This window comes from Capra hircus, assembly GCF_001704415.2.
Source record: "Capra hircus breed San Clemente chromosome X unlocalized genomic scaffold, ASM170441v1, whole genome shotgun sequence".
Lineage (NCBI taxonomy): Eukaryota > Metazoa > Chordata > Mammalia > Artiodactyla > Bovidae > Capra > Capra hircus.
In genome coordinates, this window is record NW_017189517.1 from 18,193,701 (window position 1) to 18,217,789 (window position 24,089).

General features: G+C 39.1%; 1 protein-coding gene and 1 non-coding gene across 2 annotated transcripts in view; both read right to left on the minus strand.

Moving 5' to 3' along the window:
• The window catches only part of TENM1 (teneurin transmembrane protein 1), a 986,510-nt gene extending 965,821 nt beyond the window's left edge, over window positions 1-20,689 (minus strand). The window contains exons 1-2 of the mRNA XM_018044162.1: window positions 20,090-20,689; window positions 3,920-3,986 (exon numbers count right to left, since the gene is read on the minus strand). The gene's annotated coding sequence lies outside the window, so the exon portion shown is untranslated. The remainder of the gene's footprint in view (window positions 1-3,919; window positions 3,987-20,089) is intronic.
• MIR2483 (microRNA 2483) lies at window positions 15,522-15,601 on the minus strand. The gene has a single exon (NR_129678.1). It is a non-coding gene; the product is annotated as a microRNA 2483 (primary transcript).
• Window positions 20,690-24,089: the final 3,400 nt, after the last annotated feature.

Below are 24,089 nucleotides of genomic sequence, written 5' to 3' on the forward strand. Positions count from 1 at the left end.
CTTCAACAAAAGAGGGGCCTGATATGGATATCTAGGAAAAATAATCACTAGACAAATACCTTTGTGTACCAAAATCAGTATGAACCATATCTTTTAGCCACAGCAATTGCTAACAACTAGAGAATACTCCCCAAATTTTCTGTACTGGGAAAATCTCAACACACTAGTTTTCTATTGCCATTGTAATAAATAACCACAGACTTGGTGGCATAAAACAACACCGGTTCATCTTACAGATCTCTAAGTCAGAAGTCTGAAATGGGTTTGGATGGGCTAAAATCAAGGTGTCAGCATGGCTACATTCCCTTCTAGACTCTCTTGTAGATAACCCTTTTCCTTACCCTTTTCAGTTTCTAGAGACTTTGCCCCATTCTTTGGCTCATGGCCACTGTCTTCTCATGCTGCCATTTCTCTGGTTCTCTCTCTTCTGCCTCCTCCCTCTTCCACTTTTAAGGATCCTTGCTATTACATTGAGTTTACCAGTTAACCAGGATAATCTCCTTTACTATAAGCTCAGCTGAATAACAACCTTACCCAGCTGCAATCTTCATTCCCTTTGCCATGTGATGCAACATATTCACAAGTTCCAGGGATTAGAACATGGACATCTTTGGGGGTATTCTGCCTACCAGGACCAGTGAGTCTTACAGATTTTTTGAGTGGGAGCTATTTGAGATTATATATCTCATTGCCCTATTTGATTAGGTTTCTGATATGTGAAGCTCTTTAAATTTAGAAAAAGAATATGAATGCCATGAGCAAATAAATTCATATGCAATACACATATACAATACTTGGTTATTTTACTTATTTCTATATAGGTCAGTTCTCACATCTCTACCAATAGTTTGTGATTGGGGACCATGTCCCTCATTGATTTTTGTTTCCCCAGCAACTAGCACCATGCCTGGCACATTGTAAAACCTTATAGCTTATCACAGTAATAAATAAATGAAAAATGCTTCTCTGGGAAACAAATCATAGGGTTGCATTTGTTACATATTTTAGAGCTGTACATATCTCGAAAACTGAATCTAGTGCTAAAAAGGAAGAAGGAAGCTGAACATATACAATTTTTAAAAATCTATTTAAAATAGATATCAGAGGTATGTTAAAATTATTTCTAAAATGATCATTCATCAGTGGAATAAGGAGCAAAAGAAAGGGAACTGTTCCCCTAAACCATAAGAATTCTTACTTATATTTCATTTCAAATCAATAAAAGGAAAGTCACTTCTAAAATACTATGATTCATGAACTTCATCTACCACTACTTCTCTTGGTTTGATCAGAATAGACATCTTTATATAGTATTAGAATTGTTGACATTTTATTGCATTACCATATCTCATTATTATGTATTAAATGCTATTATTTATGGCTACTCCTTAATCTGATGTGAGACAGAAAAATTATTGAAGGATTGGCATCTCAGGAATAGGCATTTTATAGAGATAAAGTTTTCTTGCCTGGAGAATCCCAGGGACAGCGGAACCTGGTGGCTTGCTGTCTATGGGGTCGCATAGAGTCGGACACGACTGAAGCGACTTAGCAGCAGCAGCAGGGATAAAGGACTGACTAGGAAGAGTCAATGGTCCTTCAGCTGCCCCTCAGATCATTAACTCCAAGTGGTGATTTACTCCCAGGCACTGTCCTGTGCCCAGGGTGTTACTGCTGTGATATGTACATGATGGAGCATATATTTTAAGTGCTTTAATATGAACTCAATGCTCATGAAGGGTGCCCGATCAAAACACTGGAGTCTGAAGTCATTGGGTTATGCACTTGACTGGTTCCAAGTTTCAGAGAGATACTTAACTTTGAATGACTACCTTGCAAGAGGGAGAAAACATACAGTTCTGCTGAACTTCAAGAGATAGAGGAGAAGCACAACAGCATCCCAAAGTTAAGCATTTTATCAAAAAGGAAAAAGAGACTACTAACTAACTGAACTTCTACTTGAATCAATTTAGTATAACACCAATACTGGTGTGCATGGTGGGGGGTAGGGGGAAGTGGCTAGTGCTGTTAGCATACACAATTGCTTTTAGATAAAAGGTAAATAAATGCCCTATTACCAATGCACTAAAGCACTTAAACAAGCAGCAATCTTTTTAACAACTGGTGTGTGTATTTCAAGTTAATGGCTAATCTTGACTTCACTTTGCATACTTGAGAAGAGCCCTTTATTTTATAAAAAGTCATCGACTGCTTTAGCATGAGAAAGGTTTTGTTATAGATGTGATAAAACCAAGGCTCAGAGCAGATAGGTGACCTAGGAGGACCATATCACTCTTATAAGACTGGGAATAGATCTTATGTTTTCTGATTGACAGGCAAGGGCTTTTCTACTATACCATGTTGTCTCTCTAAGGAAGGAAAAGCAGCTGCTCTCTGAACCTTTTAAATATTTAGTGTCAATTATTTTCATAAGTGTGCGTTCTTTTGGCCTGCTGGGCATTTTTCCTCCATTTGGATCTATTCATTCACGTTAGCTTTGCAAGACTATAATTTTTCACACATTTAAACTTTTTTAGTATGAAAAAAAAATACTTTTCAGTTAATATTACACAACTAGCAGACTCACAATTCCCAAATTAAGAAAATTATTTTCTGGATTGAATGACACATCTTCCTTCCCAGTAAGTTTCTCTTTTAATGTCATTTTATTTTCTGATCTTACTTTTTATCCCACAGTGAAATGAGTTTTTTGGCAAAGGTATTCCCTTAAAGACAGTACCTCTAGAAGAATGGCAAATAGGACTACATGCATAGTTAAAACTGACAAGTCTATCTTAAATTCCCATAACAGACTAATTTCAATTAACTGAAACCCAATTTAAAAACTCTTAATGCACTTGTACTATGTTTTTCGAGGGACAATGCAAATTCCAAGATTTTAAAGATTTCATTTTTATGTAATTTCATTATTTAATGTTCTTTAAATAAAGTATGAAGTGATTCCAAAAATATCACAAATACAGATCATTCTTTTGATTTTTTTTATAAGTGGGGTGAGAATTAATATTTGAATCACGATGCATAGCACTGCCAGATACAGGTATTAAAGAAAAAAAAGTCACTGCTTCCTATGCTGTACTTAAAAACTTAACATTGATTAATATTTTTAATAAGAATGAAGCCCAATGAGGGAAATCTTTTAAGTAACCAAAGATTTTGATTAATCTGAAAATCTCTCTCACCTTGCCACATTTTCTCACATATTCCTTCTAACACAGGACTTCATATAGAACCAATCACTTTCTCAATATTCTAGGTGAATTCTATCTATGTTGGCATATTTACCAAATGAAAAGACACAATGACTTCTAACCAGTATGGTTTCATAGATGGATAGATGAAAGGAAGGAAAGATGGAAGAGTAAATAAATTAATGCAATACCATGACAATACAGACATTTTACTTTGAACTTTCCTAAAAAATTAAAACATTCATTTCAGGAGGCAACTATTTATTTTGTCATTAAAGCAGTATTATCTGAATGGAACTATTTTTGCCATTATTATGGAGAAAGGCCATGTTTACTTGCAGTCAGTGGTAACTACTAAATGGTTTAGTATACATCCTCAATGGCCACTGTTATTCCCTTGTACTCTGCAGATGCCTCCATTAGTTAAGGAGTCTCCTGGTTTTAGCAGTTGTGTGTGGAAAAGGTCACAGAATCATTCAAACACAGAGGGCAGCCCATACATTTGGATTTGCAAAGACTCAAACAATTGTGGAGTACAGACACAAGATTATCTATACAATAGCCAAATTTCAAGTTTAAAACAATGCATTTCATTTACATGGTACTCAATAAAAATAACATTATTAAGGTGGAACATTCTGTTCTTTTCACGTCATATATGGGTGTGTTCAATTTCCAAAGAAAGTTTCAGTGTAGAATGTACATACCTTGATAGATCCAGAAGTTATGAGAATCGAAAAGCAGACAGCTGAATAAAGGTCACCCTTGTAATTCCTGTAAACAAATTAGGCCAAATTATCCTTCAAACATATGTACAAGCAGGTCCAAAGTAGTCCTTACATGAGGGAAAGGAGAGAGACGTGTAGGGTGGGGGTGGGAGTGGGCACGGGAGTTGTGAATATAAGGCTTCATTTTGTAATTCACAAAGGATAAAGGGGTCAGTTTCTTAAAAGATCTGCTTGAAACACCAAACAATTATATTAACTATGCTGCTAATAATTTCTTAATTATGAATGAGTATACATGAAGGGCTATGGAATTCTCACCCACAAAGACTCTCCCAAATTAATACTATTTAATTTTCACTCAATATACCACTCATTTTGAGATGAAATACCCACAACTTCAAGACCTTTTCACCAATGTAGACAATTTATAACAATCTCAATTTCTTATAATAAGATAGTCCTTTACAATTTACAGAAAACTTTCATATACACATTTCATTTAATTCTCAGAACAACCTTGTTATAGGATTAGGAAAGTGAGGCCCGGAGAGGTGAAATGGCCTGTGTAAAGTCACATAATGTGGTAGGTGGCAGAGCCAGGACTAGAACCCGTGTCCCCTCACTTTGGTTTCCCAAGTTCCACACAACTTTCCTTATTCAAGTTATAAGATAGAGTATATGTCCCCATGTGCACACTTGTGAGCATGTGTGCTAAGTCATGTCTAACTCTGCAACCCCATGGACTGTGCTGCCTGCCAGACTCCTCTGTCCATGGGATTTCCCAGGCAAGAATACTGGAGTGGGTTGCCATTTCCTCTTTCAGGGGATCTTCCCCACCCAGGGACTGAACCTGCATCGCTTGCGTCTCCTGCATTGCAGGCAGATTCTTTACGACTAGCACCATCTGGGAAGCCCACAAATGTGCACACTTGGTACTGGGGAATAGGGCAGGAAGTGTGCCCTACAATGAACCCCATTAACTTACTCCACTTGACAGACCTCTCCCTCTAATTGATATAGGGCCTTATATGAAGTCACATAGATTGTTAACATAAGAACTGTATCTTTTTTTTAGCGTTTAATTTTGTGTTGGGTTATAGCCAATTAACAATGTTATGATAGTTTCAGGTGGACAGTGAAGGGACTCAGCCATACGTATACATGTATCCATTCTCTTCCAAACTCCCCTCCCATCCAGGCTGCCATATAACATTAAGCAGAGTTCCCTGTGTTATATAGTAGGTCCTTGTTGGTTATCCATTTTAAACATAGCACATGTCCATCTCAAACTCCTTAACTATCCAGATCTTCCCTAATTCTTAACTCCCCTCAGCAACCATAAGTTCATTCCCTAAGTCTGTGAGTTTCTTTCTGTTCTGTAAGTTCATTTGTATCATTTCTTTTTAAATTTCACATATAAGGATGCTGCTGCTGCTAAGTCGCTTCAGTCGTGTCCGACTCTGTGCGACCCCATAGATGGCAGCCCACCAGGCTCCCCTGTCCCTGGGATTCTCAAGGCAAGAACACTGGAGTGGGGTGCCATTTCCTTCTCCAATGCATGAAAGTGAAAAGTGAAAGTGAAGTCGCTCAGTCGTGTCCGACTCTTAGCGACACCATGGACTGTAGCCACCAGGCTCTTCCATCCATGGGATTTTCCAGGCAAGAGTACTGGAGTGGGGTGCCATCGCCTTCTCCGACATATAAGGATATCATATGATATTTCTCCTTCAGTAGTAATGTAAACTGGTACAGTATTTTTGGAGGGCAACTTGGCAATAGGTACCAAAAGCCTAAAAAATACACACTCCCTTCAATCCATTTACTCCATGTTTATATATTTATAAGGCAATTATCAGAGATGTATATACAAAGAAGTATATATAAGAATTTTGTCATGATTTTTTAATATAAATATTAGAAATTACCTAATACCCAATAATTAGAGTTTGGTGAAATATATCACGGAACAACTATATGTTTTACTAAGAAGCCATTACATATGATAGGAGAACTGTTAGGATATTAATTATCATTCCATATCATCTCTACCTATGGCTTTAATTTGCTGCTTTTAAATCATACTCTGGAAGAATTGAGGAAGAAGAGAATTACATTTTTTTTCTTACATTCTTGATTGCTTTTTCAGCTGTCTCTGACTCTCTCTGTATCTTCATCTCTGTGTGTATACATATATAATATACTTTACTGACATAGACATATATTAATAATATATTGATAAATGAAAAAAACATTATTTTCTAATTTTTCTAAAATGAACTTATATCACCCATATAATAAAAAGCTATATGTTTTAAATCCTTCAAAAATCCATTTTAGAAAATGCATTGTGGTATATTAAAGCAAAAGAAAAAAGAAAGGAAAATATTAACATTTTAGTGCTTTATGATTGGCACTTCATTAACCTGATGGCCCCAATATATCAATTAAGTAATTCCCAAAACCATCTTTTTTAATATTTGAGGCAAAAGTCTCAGTAATAAGGGAAAACAATTTAAATTTTCTACACAGTAAATCAAGACAGAAGACAATATCTAAAAGCAATTTTTTTAAAAGTGTAGGTCAATAACATCATTGTCACCTTTGACAAAGATCACCAAGGTGACCTTGCAATGATAATAGAGTATAATATTATTAGTAATGATCTCCATATCAATACACCATATATATAAATCATTCATAATAGACTAGAGTGGTGCTCTTGATTGGCTGCAGTCTAATTGCCCAATGTGCATTTTTCATCACTGTTCATGTTGCTCAAAAAAGACATGCTTTTGCTCAAGTGTTCATGTAGTTCCATAATAGTGCTAAGTTAGAATCTTTTATGGAAAGACATTTCAGAAAGTACTTAGATCTAAACTACAAAAAGTATTTCTGGCTCTTCTGCCACATATACCAGAGCCAGTCTGTAGAAATTGGCTTCATACTCATCAGGCTGATTCTGCAAGGCAGCTAGCAAAATTGCTTTAAAAATCGGACTGTCCTATATGCAGCATTTTGCCTGGGTGAGATACACAGAGGACTGGGAAGCAAGAGGGCTTTAAAATCAGATAGCTCTTCTCTGCTCACTTATCAATTGCCTTCTGACTGAGCCCTTAGAAGCCTATCTCCCCCCTTATGATTAGAGAAGGCCAGTTCACACAATCTGCGTAAGATACCCCAAGTCACTTGCCATCACTTACCAGTTCCCAACATGTACCGCTTCCTTTACCTTTTACGTCTTTGTTCAACTCAATAATTCATTACCACAAAAAAACTGCTGACTGTCTTAATACTGCATGAAGGCTAGCTACCCTTAGAGGGGGGGAAAAAAAGAAGAATGTTTGACAGGGCCATCATTGAACACAACCAGATGATGCATAACAGAGGCAAAAACAGCAGGAGCCACAAATGTTAGAAATGCATCTTACAGAACTATTGGTTTTGGAGGTAGGCTAGAGCCCATAAGAAGAGTACTAAATCCAAATCTGAAAAGCTCATTAAGAGATCATCTAACCTAAGCTTTCATTAGTGCCACTGCCTCTTGTTTGGGCCCACTTAGAGAATAATATTCTACATCCTTCAGTTCTCAGCTTCTTAAAATGAAACTACCATCTGAGATTGACTAAGGATATAAAATGCATAAATTGGAGGTGAGCAGAAGAAAGGTCTAAAAATCTGGTTCAAAAAAAAGGACTTCCCTGGTGGCTCAGCTGGTAAAGAATCCACCCGCAATGTGGGAGAAGACCCAGGTTCAATCCCTGGGTTGGGAAGATCCTTTGTACTCATATGTATTAATTTGAACATGCTTATATGTGTGTATGGCTAGATCTCTTTCCCAGATGCATTTAAAAAGTATAACTCCTACTCATTTAGAAAATGGGGCTTTTAAAACTTGTTTTTCAATAATTACTCAATTACAAACCAATTATAACTAAAACACCAAAACACCTATATTAACACTATACTTTCAAAGGACTTTGGGATGCATAGAAGTCACACTTTATTTTACTGATAAGAATATCTTTTACATATTGCTACACATGCTTTGAAAACCCTAATGCTTTTTTTCTAATGGGACATTTACTGAAAGACCTTGTAGAAAATAATTGTGTTAAAAACAGAGACAGTTTCCCCATTACAATGATCAGTGTTCTCAGACAATGAACGCTGCAGCACTCTGTATTGTCACTTTCTTCCCCAGGGCCAGGAGAACTTCTAGGCTTCCATTATTGGCTTCAGCTTCTCTTTTTCTGGCAATATGGGAACCTCTAATGATGAGACCTGCCAAAACTTGTCAATGCTATTTTTCTTCTTTTCCATTAGAGGTGACTGGGGCTGAATAGCCAAGTAATCTATAGTCTAACTACACTTAATTGTTTTTACTACATGACATGAAGAAATATAGTGAGTAATCACTTCTGTTTTACATGAAGTAAATTGCTAGTGCTTTCCACAGCAATATGAAGAAGCCTTAACTTGCCTAATCTCCCTCGAACACCCTGTTTAAATCCTAACATGATAAACTCAACCCTCCTTGATTCTGCAGTGAATGAAGACTAGATTGGATCAGTGGATCTCAATTATTTTCCCTGGCTGTAGAACTCTTCAAAATGAAGCAGCCACACAAAAGTTGGCCCCAATTACAATTGGTATATTCCTCAAGGACAACAGGTTTATTCTCCTTGTTATTTATTACATAAACTTCACTTCTAATTTGGAAATATAATTTATATTTGTGTTTTTGCTTCCTCCTTGTTTCATAAACGTATTTTTTCTGTAATGAAAATTATATAGACTTAATTTAGAAAATCTTAAAAACACAAAAGGAAAAACATTACCTATTACCCACCTCCTCTAAACAGAGATAATTATTTTGGATATTTAATCTTTTCCAGTCTTTTTTTCTTACATATTGGGCATACATAATTGTGTATTCTTCTTCATTATTTGATAGTATAACATTAAACGTTCTCCTTTTATCATAAAATAACATTGTCTAAACTTACCATAAATCACTTAGCAATTCCCTTGCTGAATATTTAAGTTTCTTCATTTTTTTCACTCTTACAAATAACGCTTGGTGAAAATCTTTGCCAAATAAAGCCTTTTCTGCTTTTTGCACTATTTCTTTAGGACAAATCCCCAGAGGTGGAATTACTGGGTCAAATGGTATGAGCATTTTTAAGGCTTTTGGCTGCAAGCTGCCAAATCCATACCAACTAACATTTCATCATGTCCTTATTATTCATTCATTTATTCAACCAATTCCTATTAAACATCTACTATGTACCAGGCTCTGTGCTAGGTGACATGAATCCAAAACAGATACTCAGTCCATGCAGTGAGCAAAACAGACACCAAGTCCATGCCCTCAGGGATCTTATATATTAGTAGATTTGATAAATATAAATAAACATACAGAGTGATACCAAATAGTGATGGGCAATATGAGGGAAAAACAGAAGCAGATAAAGGCATAGAGAGGACTCACTACATAGGATGGCCATGGAATATCTCTATGATAAAGGAAAACTTGTTCAAAGTAAGAAAATTCACTTCGGGCAGAGGGAATAGCAAGCGCAAAGGCCCTGGGAGACAAAAATGTATGGCATGTTTAAGGAACAGAATGGAAGGTAGGGTGGCTAGAATATTATGAGCAAAATTTGGCGGGAAGAATAGAACGATATGAAATCAGATATATAAGAACTAAATCCTGCACTACTGTGTAGGACATGGTAAAGATGTGTAAAATTTTATGTGTGATAACAAGCCAGCCATCAGAGGGTAGAGAGTGGGAAAATCACAAGATCTTATTTTTTTAAAGGATCAACCTAGTTGCTGTGTGGAAAACCATGTAGGGTCAAAAATGTATATAAGGGCATAAATTAGAAGGCCATTTCAGTAGTCTAGGTGAGAGACAGTGGCTTAGACTAAAACACTAATGGTGAATGAGAGGAAAATAATTCAAAGGATATGGCTTGAAGGTACAGTAATGTCAGGTATGAAAAAAGAAGAATCAAGAAAACTCTGAAATTTGGGACTTGAGCAATTACACCAAGTGTCATCTTACAAAACTCCTTGTATTTATTTTTTCTAGTCTGCATTTATTTTGATTATTGGAGATTGAGCTTTTTTCATGCTTACTAGCCATTTGAATTTCCTTTAATGAATTAGTTTCCCAAGTCTTTACTCAGATGGTACTTATAAAATCCTTTCCTCCCTAAGCTTTTATTTCATTATTTCCTGGTTTGCCTTCTACCTCTCTGACTTTATTCTTTCTTGACTTGTTCTCTCTTGAATGTTCCTCGTATTTCACCAATGTTTTAAGTTTAGTGTGTCTGGAGATTCCATCCTTACTTCTCTTCTTACTCTACATATACTCTCTAGGTGAACTCACCTTCCCACAATTTCAACTACTACATTGACTGATGACACACAAATCTTTTTCCAGACCTGATCTTCAGATCTGCAATTTCCTTATGTGACAAATCATCTCTATCAGGAAGTCTAGATAGTGTCTCTTATTAAGTAAATCCAAACGTAACCTGATTATCCCCATCAAAACTGACTTTTTCTTCTATGTTCCCTGTATCGCTTAACAGCATTACACAATTTTCCAAGCCAAAAGCCTCAGTGTCATTCCTCCCTTTTCCTTAGCCTTTAAAGGTAATCGATTTCCATGTCCCAAATGCTGTTACCTTATGAGTAGCTTTCAAATTTTCCCTCTCCTCTCCATCTTTGCTGTCCCTGCCATGGTTCACACCCTCATAATTGCAACACAGTCCCTTAATGTACTCTTCATGGACTTTTCAATCCATTCTTCATACCGGCTGCCGTCTTTCTAAAACTCAAAGTTGGTGACCTGCCCCCCTCACCTTAAAGCCTCTCATCTAATTCAGTAGATTCTGCTACAATGCAGTACACTGTGTGATTTTGGATAAAAATCATAAAAACCACAATTCTCCAGGATTTTCTTTCCATGCAAGAAAATCCTAACACACTCAGTCATTCAACAAATATGTACTAAGCCTCCTCTGTGTGTCAGGCACACAGAAGGAAATAAGACATTATCCTTGACTCCTGTTCCCCAAACCCAGACAGGAAATAAAACAATATTCTATTTTCCTGGGTTGATATTCCCCATTGCTAATTTAGACTTGTACCCTTTCACAATCCTTTAGCCATGTGGACTGTGGGTCTCTGTATTCTCTAAAAAAAAATTCTTCCCTATTATTTAAAAGTCAATTCAAATGTCTGTCTCTCCCATTATATGGTAAGTTTTTTTTTCTAATATCTCTGTATTACTGGATAAACAGGCATTTACAAAGTTTTGATGAATGGATGACTGACTGAACAGATGAAGTTTTTTATTCATGAAGATGGTTTTATGAAGTATAACCAAAACTCTGTAATACTGAAATCTTCAGTAAAAAGAAGCCAGTCCATGAGACTTGGAGAGTCTATGGAAAACACTTGAGATTTCAAGACCTATTGTCCCAGAGCTCTGTGTAAACACTGATTCTTCTGCTTTCTTAACAACAAAGTAGTCCCAAGTATTTTGTTAAATGTCTAGGACCAGTGTTCCCTTCTTACTTAGTCTAGTGGTATTTTATATTTTCTTAAACATGTTTTATTCCATGCTTAACAGAAATATATTGTTACATTTTTCTCTATTCCGTGTTAAATTACATCTTAAAATATTTCCCTTGCACTGAATTCTAATTATGTTAAGATTACCTCACTTTTACAAGTTGTCCAATGTTTCATTAAGGCAATATCTCAAACAGGATAAGAACAAAACAAATGAAAAATGTAGCACTCTTGTGTTAACACTTTATTGAAACCAAAAATAAATGGTGTCACACCTAAAGGTTGACATTTTATTAGAATAAACAAGAAAAATCAATCACAAGTGCACTAACATATAGAAATGCACTGAGTAAATCTGTAATAAAAGGTACCAACCCAGAATATTAGCGTGCTATTTTAGCTCCTATCCAAGATAACTGAAAGAATGTATGAGCCAAAAACAATATACAAATAATATTTCACATTATATTTATATTTTTCTAGTATATACTTAAAGAATAGGTCAGATTTAGAAGTAGAATAAAAAGATTAATCACTCCCAAAACTTTAGTGAATGTCCCAGAGCTTCTTTTCTCACAAGTCTGTATCTACGACCTCAACTCTTGGAAACAGCTGAAAGAAAGAAAGAAAAAGAAAGGAAGGAAAGGAGGAAGGAAGAAATGAGAGTGATGATATTGGTATTTAAAGGTACAAGAGTCTTCTCAAGTTAAAGTAATAGGTATCAACTGGCCAATCAACAGCACAATTTTCTCCCTTAGAAGTCACTAGATCTCATTAGTGAAATTAATAAAAGGAGTTTCTTACTGGACTTGCACAGCAATTCTGTCAATGTTTCCCTACATTCCTTAAAGCTCTAAAGATATGAGCTAGTCACAAAAATACATGCATTTCAAGCATGCAGCAAGCAAATAGGTGATGTACTTATATGTTTCTATAAATGATGCTTAAATCCACATCAAAATGTACACTTAATTTTTAATAAATATAACTTTAGAAAAATTCCATCCACACACATAAATACAAATATATTTGGGGGCTAGTTAATACAGCTGGAGAACACACATCAATATCACTCAAATGCTTGCAATTAAGCAGAGCAGCTTTAAAAAAAGAAAATCATTAATGCTAAAGGGGGGTAATGCACAGCGTATAAATTCAAAATGTTGATCAGAAACATTTTGTTGATAGCAATTGAGTTAGCTAGGAACATTTCAGGTTTAGAAAGCTTCCAGTCACTGTGTGGTTATAGTGTATTTATACAACTCTATATTTAAACACAGGTGGTAATTAGCAAGATTGAGACACCTTTAATAAGGCATCATCATAGGTGCAAAGGATGTGTAACATAAGATGAGTTCATTATCAATAACTTTCTTGAATTAATCATCTCTTAGGACATTTAATTTTAAATGTACCTGAAAAAAACCTGGATTATTGGGATAGGCCATCTGTGGTATCTTTATTCTGATTTCTCTGAACAACTGAAGAATTTTCTTAAAATGTCTATCCACTGCTGGGACACAGGGATTGCAATATCTAATATACCAAGTGCCTAGCTAATCTGGCACTTTCTCTTTGACAGGTGTCTCAACCAGATAGAGGCATTAGAATTAATATAAACACTTAGAATCCACCAATTATACAAGACCTTGAAACTGGGAAATTTTCTCCTTGACCTTAGCTTGTGATCAGACTTTCCCTGAAGTATGCAAACTGATAGCAATGTACTTTTTATTTTGGCTGCTTTAAAAACTCTCATTCACACACGCAGTTAAAAACACTAAGCTGTGATTCCAAACATTAAAATGAAACTGGATTTCCTTTGATAAAACCATATAGGGGTTCTTAAAGTCACACACATATACATGCACACACATATTAATACATATATTCAATCAGCATTCTGAATATTTACAGTATCTTTCATCTAAATAGGAAAACATTAATTTCTGGGCTTCCCAGGTGGCTCTAATGGTAAATAACCCTCCTGCCAATGCAAGAGACCCAAGAGATACAGGTTCGAGCCCTAGGTCTGGAAGATTCCCCTGGAAAAGGAGATGGCAACCCACTCCAGTATTCTTGCCTGGAGAATTCCATGGACAGAGGAGCCCGCTGGACTACAGTCCGTGGTGTCGCAAAGAGTCAGACATGATTGAAGCAACTTAGCATGCATGCATTAATTTCTAAAGGGAAACTGAGGTTGTATCTTCATAATATCATTTAGATGAAGAGTTAAAATTAACTGATTATATATTTGGAACTATTCAGATGATTATGTTTTTCACTATGCATCCAAAAGTCAAGCATCTGCTGAAAAGTTAGAGGAAATCAACATGACACAGATAGATACTAGGAAATCTACATGATCAACAATGATGATTGAAATTTTCATGTTTTACTCAGATATTCTGGTAATTTTACTCAGACATGGCTCAAGTAACAAAAATAAACCAGTTAACAAAATATATGCAATTCAATACCTGACAACTGGATAATGATATCAAAAATATTCCTTAAAATGTAAAAATGAAAATGTTATTTTTCCTGAACTTTTAAATCACTACTTCATTCTATCTTTAATAATTCTATCTGAGACATTTGTATTTTGAAGTTCTAGTCACTTTGAAACAGGAAATTACCTGATGACATATAAATATAGATATAGATTTATATCTCCATTCTTTTTTTTCTCACCAAAATCCTTTTTGAGAATCACCCTTTCTTAGCCATAATATAGAAATTTGTTTACAGCTATAAATTCAGGGGGAAAAATTTTAGTTTATCAGAACCCATAGCTGATAATATTGCAAAAGTCTTAACATGGATCACAATTCAGCTCATATTAGAGTTTGTGATCCCCAAATTCAATTTTGTTAGTCATAATCAGCCACAAAAATATTACAAAAGAATATGAGAAACATTAAAAGGCAATTTCCTCATTGTTGACTACTTATCAACTGACAACTTAGTCAATTAAAGTTAAAACAATCAGTATGCTTTATGGTGATGGGTAAAATGAGTGTTTTACAGATTTCAAATAAAAGTATTCAAATCCATTTGGTCTCTGTAATAAAAAAAAATGTGAGGCATAGATATTTTAATAAAATTGTTTTTATACTTGAAAAGGGAAAATAACCAATCTTACCAGAAAATTCAAGCATCATTTATATTTAACTTTACTATGATCTCTAACTAGGCTTCTTAAAAGTCTACAAAATCATAATTTGACTGAACATATTTTTTCAATGCGATAGCTAATACGAAACTATTTTACAGCTGTGAAGTCCTCATAGAACAAAAAACTCTGTAGCATACACATAAATATCAATAGGAATGCACAAATCAAAGTTCTTTTTTTGTGACTAGTTTTAAAGAACTGCTTGATTAGGGATAAGTGGGGTTGCAGTAAGATCTTCAGGAAAATGACAGTGATGGCACTGATTTTTGTTCTGCTTAATTGTTTATTGCTCACAAATTCAATCCCCTAGCCTTTTATAGTTACTCTCAGGGACCAACAGGCTGGCATGAAATTAAATTAACAAGCAGGTTCCCATCCTGAATTAGTGACTCCCAGCTGTCTGTCCCGTCTAGTTTCCATGGCAGTGGAAGAATCGGTGAAAAGTGAGGTGCAGGAAATCGTAAGAAGCCAACATATCAAACTCTTTAAGTTGATTCTTTAAACTGATGAATCAGTACCGGGGGTGGAGGTGGGGGAGATAGAATTGAAGTTAAAGTGTTTTATTTCCTGGCTTTTTGAAAAGGCCAGTGTGTTTCTGTTTTTGTCACTGCTTTGTCACTGCATCTCCTTAAACATTTCATAGAAGGCTGTAGATTCAGGGTAGCATTTGGCTCATTATATGTGTTATAGTAACCCAAGAGTGTTTAAGGTACTCCACATGTATTTTAAAGGGTTTCACTTTATGTCTTTCTTTTTTGACATAGGTATTAAGATTCATCAGCTTGTTAAATGACTCCAAAATATCCAGAGACCAAGTGAAAAATTCTCTCAACCAACCAGATGTTTGTTTGCATCACCTCAAACAGCTGGATGGTTGACGGAACTTTTCACTCACATATTTAGGTGTCACCTAGATACAGCCATAGAGACCTGTCATAAGTACCCAGGAAAAAATATTAATCTCAGCACATATCTACCATAAACACAGAGATGAAGGATCTGAGTAAGAGCTTCTCAGGGCATGATTCAGTGATATAAAAAGAGATGATTTAACACATTTTCCTGTGTCCATTTTCCAATTCCCTTCTCCACTCCATTTTAAGTAGGTGGGAATGGAGAACCCAATATTTCAGAATCATTACATCACATTGAAAACATCATCCAAGAGATAGTGGTTAGTTGGCATATATGCATGTTTCACCATATGCTATTGTTTACCTAAAGTGGAGGCCTGGACAGGAAGTAAAAGTCAGAATTTTTTTTAAGCTGTAAATTATCCAAGATTATACTTCCAGGTCTAGAAATGAGTCCCAAAGTTACATAAGAATTTAACAGGCTTTATTTATTAGACTCTAAATGATTATTTTTAAAGCATTAGTGATTCAACATCAACTGTAAAAATATTTACTATCTCCAATTAAAACTAGTTTGCTTTGATTATATATAGAAATACAGTACAATTCAGTACAAATATTGTTACAAAACAATTTTCAGTTTATGCCATCATACTCCAATTCACTCAGCCCTATTTTTCATGAGTTCCAAATGTAAGCAATTTCATTGGTCTTGCTAAATTGTACCACAGTACATCTAGCAAACTATAAAATCTCTATACATTATATTAACTGTCATTACAGGGTACCACATACGGTAGACACACATATGGCTGGACCATCAAGGTTGTTTGGAATAATTTAAAGCTGTGTGAAACCTTTTATAGCATTCACCTGCTCAAACTAAGCACAGTTCTAGCTGGTTCTATATGATATTTACTTTCCTCAGTTCTTAAAAAAAAATCAATGGAAAACAGAAAAAAGAAATTATATATTAAGCCAGGAATCAGAATGTTTTACCGTCTAGGGAAAGGAAATGGAGTAATTTCAATTCAAAACAGTAATTTAATCTAATACTCAGAATCTGCAGATGATTTAAAGCAGTTTTTGTACATGGAAACAGTTTTGAAAGCTGATTCCTTTTAATTTTTTATAATCAGCAGCTTTATTTCCAGTCATTGATATATTCTATTGATCACAATTGCTATTAATAAATACTATCCTTCACAATATTCTTTATCATTTAATCTGCCTGTAGTTGTGCTAGTAAGCCATTCTTCCAAGTGGTAAACGAAGGGAAGCTTCTTATTAAAAAAAAAAAAAAGCTGCATAGATTACTACTTTCAAGGGTAAATCTACATACAGGAGCTTAAAGAAACATATATAATATTAATAAAATTATCATACATGTTTCATATCTGATGCACGGCATTCTCATGAGATTGTTTCTAAAAGTGTGTGTGTGTATGTGTGTGTCTGTGAGAATGCTAGAATATGTGAATATTATAAGAAAATTTGCTTTCATTAATTAATCTTTGCATCAAGTATTCAAAGTACTGCTCTTCTTTTGACCTCAGGTCAGTAAGTAAGTAAGTAAATAGATAAGTAAATCACTTGTTTGAGAAGCCTTAGGAAATTTATTAGCCATAATCTATACCAAGTACTTGACAACTATACTGAAAACTGAACCTGATGGACTTTCAGGAAAAGCAAGCTTCAAGTAAAAATTACATGGATTCTAATTGCTATTTCTAACATAAAATGGAAAAAAAAAAACCTTTATGTTAATACTGAACCTTCTAACCATTTCCAAGTTTTAAGACTGTCATGGAAAATAAGCTTTCTATTTTCAGAGGCAACATATCAAAAGAATACTTTGCAGTTTGAGAATTTAAAATCGTATTGTACAGAATAAACTTGAATGTTAGACTGCTCTGTTTCAGCAAGAATCTTAGTATTAAAGGCATCAGAAAGGTACAATGACTATAAGGGAAACTATGATCATGTCAGCATTATTTACACAGATGACAGTGAAGTGAAACACCAAAACCTTTAGAGTATTTAGATTTTTGAATTAGGCCTTTGAATGAGATGGTAGTTAATATACAGTCTGATTTTACTTTTTAACACAGCTATTTATTTCAATATTTGGAATCTCTCTTAATCTTATAGCACAATGACTCCACAAAGCATTCTTTCCTTCAGTTCCACTGTATATTTTGTCAAATGACATGACTATTCTTAATTCATAATGGGGACCTAGAACCAATGGTAAATACAAATTCATGTATTCAAAAAATACTCGGTTTGTACTATGTGTCTGGCATGGTTCTAGGGACTAGACTCTATTGGTTTTATTATACAAATGTTAACATTTGTTCATTGAGCTGTTTTCCAGAAACACCTGTTTTTCAAAAACATTCTGGGGGACGATCTGAAAACTTTTAAATAACATTTAGAGCATGGATTCATTTTAGAAATTACCTGAATCCCTTTCCGAATGCATTTTGGGACTTTCTTTTATTATCATTAAAAGATTCCAACATTACTTTGACATACTTACACACTACTCTTTAAAAAAAAGAACTTTCCAACAGTAAATTATTTAACACATCACACACACATAAAACGTCTTATGAACTTAGACAAAAATGGCAAAATTAAGATTCTGCTTTTCCAGTTATCTACTTAAAGGGTCATACAAATGCCTTATGAAAATTCATTTTACCCCCACGTTGCAGGGGGGTGGTAAGCAAGCAAGTAAATGCTGGGTAACCAGGGAGCAGAATGTAAGGCTGTGGATCTCCTTTTAATAATAATAAAGCCTTTCCTCCTTAGACTGTGCTCTTTCTTAGCAGTACAGGGGTGCCCTATGCTCCAAATCGGAAGTCTTCGGACTAAGAAGACAGACAAGGATATTTCAATCAAAAGATAAAGCAGACATTTGCAATGTTTTCCCCAAACAGGTTGAGAGTAGCGATTGATGCTCATAGTATAGTGTGCCTGGTTTGTTAATTATGATCACAGAACAACAATCTGAAATTCAAGGAAGCTGCCTGTGACCCTTAGCACAAACGCAATCAATTAAGTGCTAATCTAACAGTACCTAATAGGATCCACTGGGGTGTTTCGTTTCCTTTTGGTTTGTAAAACCGAGTGGCTACTAATTTCCCTACTATGGCACTAGGAACTTCTTTTTGTATTTTCTCCGGCCACCTCAAATACTCCTCCGAATTAACATTCCAGAAATTAAAAAAAAAAAAAAAAAAAAGGAAAGTTCAGGACATCTCCCGACCAATTGCTTCATTTTGGAGACCTACCCATATTATCATATCGCCAGTAGCAGTGATGCAGATCCGCTAAGCCCCAAAGCTGCCGACGGCTAGCACGAGCTGCAAACCAGCCCCCGCCCCCGCCCTTACTCTCCCGGTGGCGAAACAGATGTCGAGACAACATCTACGAGTGGAGTGAGATCGTCCGTCTCCGCAATTGTAAACAACCGACCGCACTCGGTTTGCTGAAATGTTTAAATATACTCCTGACTGCAAACACATCCACTCACCAAGTCGCGCTGTCTCCCCTTCTCCACCTCCTAAAATTGAACTGGCACCCTGCCCGTTGTAGAGTAGAAAGTGAGGTTACATTTCCCCAGGTATGCCTAGAGGGTACCTGGCACTCCGCAAATGTGCTGGCCGCTGCTATATTGCCCGAACCACATCTCAGGATAAAATGCGAAAACACACAAACCTGCGCAGCTGAGCGCGTGGTAAAAGCCAACACCGACGGCTCCCAGAGCACCGACTGCTGCGTAATGACTGTCTCTTGACAAAGGTTGGAGTGTAGGAAGGACGCATTGGGTAGGGCCCCAGACGGTGTGGGTTAGAAGGAGGTCCTGGAGTTTCCCCCGGAACCTGGACTCCCCGAGTGTGGTTCAAAGAGAAATTCGAAAGCAAACAGGTACTCAAGTGCGTCCTAGACCCTAGGCATCTTCTCTCAGAGAGACAGGAGCGGGAACCGAGTGGCCGAGCCCCTGGCGGACACTCCAGGTGGGAAAAATGCTGGAGGAGAGGCGCCCCCTTGTCTCTTCGCGGACCGAGCCCACCCCCGTCCCCAACGTCCAGGTCCACTTGTTAGAGCGCCGGGGCTCTGCGCGCCAGCTGAGGCGAGCCCCACTCCCCCGCCCCCGCCTTTCAGAACCAGAGGAGTTGGTTGGCAAAAGTGTCGCCTAAGAAGCCTAGGGAGCCCTCGAAGGGCAGCGCCCCCAGGGCCCGCTGAAAGCTTGAACTGCGGACAAGGCCGACCTCCCATATGCCCCGGGTGGTCTAGAGCCCCGAGCCGGGCGAAGACCTAGAGAAGAAGGAACCGAGGTTCTGCCACCTCGGGCAGGGCTCTCTGAGCGGACGCTGCCCGCCACTCAGGGCTGGGAGCCGCCATCCGTCGCCTGCAGCCTCGGGGCGAAGTTAGCCGGGAGTCCTCGGGGTGGGAGGTGGGAGGGTAGGGGCCGCGAACCAAAGGGAAGGAGGTGGGAGCCGGGAGCAACGCACCTACCTAGTCCAGGCGCAAGTTTCAGTGGCGTCCCCAGGTGCGGTCCCCCGCCCCCTCGCCAGGTGCTCAGCCCCGCCGGGCGCTGCCGGAGCCCGGGACCTCAGGCGTCTCAGCCGGTTCCTGCGGGAAACGACTGTAAATCCACATTACTGTTCGAGCTGCCGCTCGGGCCCCAGCATCGCTCTCCTCCGGTCCGTCGCGACGGTGCTCTGAGCCGGCAGCCGCCGGGGGCAGGTACCGAACCTGGCTACTACCGCGCCAGCGGACGATCGCTGCCTGGAGGGTGCTAGCGCCCGGGGTCGTTTGTGGGTGCGAGAGTGTGTATACGCGTGTGTGTCCGTGAAAGAGAGTGTGCGTGTGTGTGCGAGCAGAAGGGATGAGCTCAGACCCCGGGGCACTCGGAGGTAAACTCCGGGCTAAGCCGGAGCCCGCCGCGCTCCCGGGTGCGGGGCGTCTGCACCACTGATGGCTGTGCTGATGTTGCTGTGGCCGCCGCCGCCGCGCTCTAAGGCTGGTCGCGGTGGTGCAAAAAATGTTTCTCCGCTACTCGAGACCAAAAAACCTGCCCTGTCTACTGAGCATGCCCGGTTTGACAGTTCCACAGCCAAGGGTTGTTTTTTTTTTTTTTTTTTCCTCCCTTTTCCACCAAGACTCCAGGTTTTAGCCGCAGCTGAGATGGGGTGGGGAGGAAGGGGGAGCTCCGGAGGAGGAGCAGAAGAGGAGGGCTGAGGGAGCAGGTAGCGGGCAAAGGAAAGGGAAATCAAAATGAGAAAGATCACGGTGTTAGAGGGTGGAGGGAGGGAAGGAGAAAGCTGGGGGTGGGGGAGCAGAGGAAGGAAATATGGATCAACAAAATTTAGATTTCGTACCACGATGAGTTCCCGGCCAGAGTACTCTCATGACCAGCTTCTATTTTCTCCAAAGGGTTAGGTGGGGTGGGAGGTGGGGTCCGGAGGAGTGTTTGTCATCCCCAAATCAACCTGGGAGAGTGTTTTATAGTCAAGACATACACAAATGCACGCACTGTTGCACACACCACACAGACTCATACACAGAAGCGTGATCACGACCGCGATGTGTAAAGCCTGAGGACTGACTGAGAATGCAAAGTCTCTTGCCAGGATAACTTTAGAGAAAAAAGAAAAAAGCGAGGTGGCGGAGAGAAAGAGAAATGTTTGGGTTCCTCCTTTTCCCCTCTACCCCGCCTTCTAGAAAAGCCCAGCCCGTGAGTGCGGTGCGAAAGAGACCCGCAAGCTTTCTTAGTGTCGGTCCACGTGAGAGAACCGCTGACTGCCTCCCGCTGACAGCGTGACCTCAGTGAGCGAAGGCCGGCCACACGCAGCCTCCTGGCGGCGCGTCGGGTCAGCGCTGACACTCTTCCCCCCACCCCCACCCCCACCCCCGGAGCCGGGCCCTGCGCTCCAGCCGCTGCCCGGCCTGGTCGCCCAGCTCCCTGGGCTCCCCAACCGGCTCCGCCCCTCACCCAGGTTCGGTCCGTGCCCCAAGCCCTGGATCCCTCCTTTTCCACCCTTTTGAGCTTCCACGAAAAAGCGGAAAAGCGGAATCTGCACGCTCAGAAACTCGCTTTGGGAGCCTAAGGAGTCCTACTGGGCATGCTCAGGACTTGGGGCGCCTCGCGTGGAGTAACTCTCCAGCCGCCAATATCTGCCTGGCTGGGCCAGATGTGAGTCTGAAGTAGGAGACGTCGACCCTGGATCAGGGTTTGGCTCCGGTTCCGGGAAGGGCGGCGGCGACGCCCACAGTCGCCTCCTCCTTCCCGGCTTCCCGGCGAGAGCAAGACGGTGGGAGATACCAAGTGCCGAGCCAGGGGAGCGGCACCAACTGGAGAAACGAGTCTAGCGTACTCCCAGACCCCCTTCCCCCAGCGCCACCCCCGCCGTAGGCAGGTAGGGGGCGCGCAAAGCAGCGGAGAGAGCCCAGTGAGTGTTTGCCGGGACTGCTAGCCTCTAGGTAAAGAAAGAGAGCGCGAAGAGTTGAATTTTCTTTAGGAGACACGTTACCGATGGTTTTCTTGAGTGAAGAAAGAAGGGCGTGTGTGAATGTGTATGTGTGCACGCACGTTTGTAATTTTTCCCCGCAAGAGCAGGGACAGGAAAGCGAGAAACTATTGGCGAGTTGAGAGTCCGCTAGGGGTTGCAATAAGGCACATTTGGAGCCTTGGCTGGCGCTAATTAACAGGAAGAGTTGCTCGCGGCTTGGCGGGTGCGCACCAAAGCTTCCAGCTGTTCTTCTCCCTGGGTGGTGGCAGCTGCACGAGCATGGCTTCCGGGCTGGACGGTCCCTGCACTCCTGAGCAGGGAGACCGGATTCGGTTTCCTAAACAGAGATAGTACAGGATGACGCCAGTGGAGATCTCGGAACCCTGTGTTCCCATCTTCGCAGGTTTTGATACAGGTATTTGCAAAGAGGGAACATTGTAAGCCCTGCACACCAACGAGGGGAGGAACTACAGCGAGCTGAACACTCTCAGGGTAAGAATCAGAGAATCGAGAGAACGTTTATTTCCATCGTCCCTTTTTAAACACCGCCTTCAGCTTCGGGCAGGAATCGTTTGGATCACTGCCGCTCACCATCACCCCTCGCTCTGCCAACAAAGAAACAAAAGATGACAACCCGACTCTATAGGGGGATAGCAACTGCTTCCAGAACCATCTCTCCGTTGGCAGTTGAAAAAGCGATGGGGAAGGGGTGGCTATAAAACCTGTGTCTAGCCACTGGTATGTAAACGAACATTCCCAAAACCCACTACCCTCCTTCAAAAACAAAACCAATACCTGTATATGTGAAAACATATATATTAAGGAGATGTGTATATATATCTCCTAAATAAAGAAAAGATTTCTCATTAAGAACTACCTGGCCAACGAACTGTGGAGGGAAAAGACTTTCAGGATACCTCCTCAATTCCCATCTAAGAGTTCTGGAAGGAGGAAATAGAAACATCTGATCAGTTACTTCTCCAGTGATTCAAATCACTCTCTGAGTCTAAGGAATTCTGTAAATAATGATTAAAGGGAGTTCCTCGTTAATGAAAAGGGAATTTGGGCAGAATGAGACTTGGACAAATCATAACGGCCATGGAAATGAAATGTACGATTTAAAACCATGATCATCTCACTCTCACGCTTGCTACCTCTTTGTTAGTCATTTCGAAGACACAGAGGGGAAGGGACGGTTGATACCCAGGGATTTCATGAAAGGAAACTCAGCTTGTTTCTCTCCTGGCAATTTGGCAGTCTGTTTAATCATCTTTTTTTAAAAAAGAAACTCTCCTCTACCGCCTCCTCCTTATGTTTTCTCTCATATTCTTCCCTCTCATTTTCCTTACCAGTCTTGCACAGCTCCCTGGAGTCCTTAATTCATTTGGTCTGCACCTGTCTCCCTTTAGTTCCTTCAAAAACATTGTTTCCCTTTCTAATTCCAAAGTACAGGGGGCTCTCACCTTTCTCCATTTCTGCAGAACTGATTTACTGCTTCTGGAGGTCCATAGCCTGATACTGTAGGTGGATTTCGTAAAGCATTTATTCAACTTCAGAGATTCCCTAGACACATTTAAGTAACAGGAAATTGAAGAATTTTTAAGTGTTTTGCTCACGGGACTAGGAATTTCTATTTTGAATGTGGATATCAGAAAGAAGCCACGCTAAATTGCCCATTTTAGAATGGTCAATGTGAAGGAAAATATAACCAGTTGTAATGGAGCATGCAATCTGTATAAGACAGTTACCCAGTTGCCTGGGTTATGTTATCAATATTCAAATAATTTGCTAGGAATTTTAAAAGAGATACCTTTTTCGTTAACAAAGACCACACACATGCATGCATACACACATTTATACCCAGAATTAATGTAATCACATAAATTCAATTCAGCTGTTGCATATGGAGCATCTACCTTGTTTCAGGAACTGTGCCAGATCTTAGAATAGTAAAGAAATTGCAGAGGCTAAAATATGTTCAAAGATTTGTGAACAACTTACTA